We start from the raw sequence: 1,695 nt of genomic DNA, 5'->3' as shown, positions 1-1,695 counted from the left end.
GAGAAGCGGACCCGGGGCTCGGGTTTTGCTAGTTTCGAGATTCTTGCTAATTTTCGATTGTTTTCGATTGGGTATTGTTCCCTTAGCATATTGTGACGTATTCGCTCTGATTTTGGTTAGATTCGACGCGCGTGGAGGCAGATTTGAGGGGCAAAGGCGTCGCGAGCTAGGGATTTCGCCAGTTCGAGGTGAGTAATACTTGTAAATGATATCCAGGGGGTTTGAAACCCCGGATTTGCACATCATAGTGCTGTATTGTGGTGACTTGCACGCCAGGTATGAGCGTGGGGTAGAGCATCGTTGGGGATTGTGACTTGGTCCGTCCCGATTGTTGATTTTACTGCGTAATTGACCGAAACCTACTTGATGCTATCGTGATTTGGGTTGATTGCCAGGTTTTGGGCTTCGTGCCGATTATTTGAATCCTTTAGGAATTATTATCACTGTTTTCATGACACTTAGAATATTAAATGATTTCAGTCCTGAGTTAAACCCTGTTTTGAAATGTGCAGTCATATTGCTAAAGTTTAAAGACTTAAATTGCATTTTTCTGATGTTTTGAGTTAAAAGCTATTACTTGACATTGCCCGAGTGGCTCATTTGCATGTTCTGGACTGAGGATGGATCGGGCTGCACGCCGCAGCGATGCTATGATGATATTGCGCTTGGGCTGTAGGAGCCCCTCCGGAGTCTGAACCCCCACAGTGAGCGTGGGTACCCAAGTGGATCGGGCTGCACGCCGCAGCGGTCATGTGCATTGCATTGCATTCATGCATCGGTTCCTGTTTGTACTACGTGTCATGACATTCAGCACTCTCATTTCATTGGCATTCATGCTACTTCTTGCACTGTTTACCAGACGCCCTGGTGTTAATTGTTAGTGGAGTGCTGTGTCCGAGGGGCTGACTTATGTGCGGACTTGCATTATCTGAATACGCATTCATTGGCATGACTGTTGTAAAAAGATATTTTCAAAAGAGGTTTCTAAACTGAGCCAGATATTTTCTGAAGGATTTTTCACGGTCTTACTGTTTTTCTAAAAAGGGTTGTACTGTCCTATATAGCATGATGGAGTGCTCTTACGTGATTTCTTGCCTCTCAGTTATTATTTACTCTTATTACCACTGAGTTGGAAGTACTCACTTTACTCCCTGCACCTCGCGTGCAGTTGCAGGTATCGTTCACCCGGTAGCGGGTTATTAGCGGATTGAAGGTATTGTTATTGTAGCTGAGCAAGGTGACCGCCAGCGTTCGCGGCACCGGATGTTGTGTTTTGGTTTTTTCCAGAAATTTATTTTTGTATAATATTGGCCCTGTAGTTAAATCAGGTTCCTTTAGATGCTCGTGACTTGTGACACCCCGGTCGGGTAGTAGTTACCAGTTTCTAATGCCATTAAGTTGTATCTTATATTCATTTATGTTTAATAATTGTTAGTGAAAGGATTTGGGTTAGTTGGCTGGCCTTGTCTTCACGAGAGGCGCCATCACGACCGGGTATGGGAATTGGGTCGTGATATTAATCTACTTAACTTTATCCTGAATAGTGAAGCCAATCATAGAAAAGCTCAAAGATACTAGCTATTTGAGATTATTGTTGAACTATGTGAGGGGCTCCTTTCTTTTGAAAACTTACTATTAATGCAAAAAAGTGTTAAACATTCAAAGAAGCAACAAAATAAAGAGGATTATTAGAAT

Source organism: Nicotiana attenuata, unplaced genomic scaffold (genome assembly GCF_001879085.1).
Source record: "Nicotiana attenuata strain UT unplaced genomic scaffold, NIATTr2, whole genome shotgun sequence".
In the NCBI taxonomy this organism is placed as follows: domain Eukaryota; kingdom Viridiplantae; phylum Streptophyta; class Magnoliopsida; order Solanales; family Solanaceae; genus Nicotiana; species Nicotiana attenuata.
The sequence above is the reverse complement of the archived record's forward strand: the minus strand, read 5'-3'. Positions refer to the sequence as shown.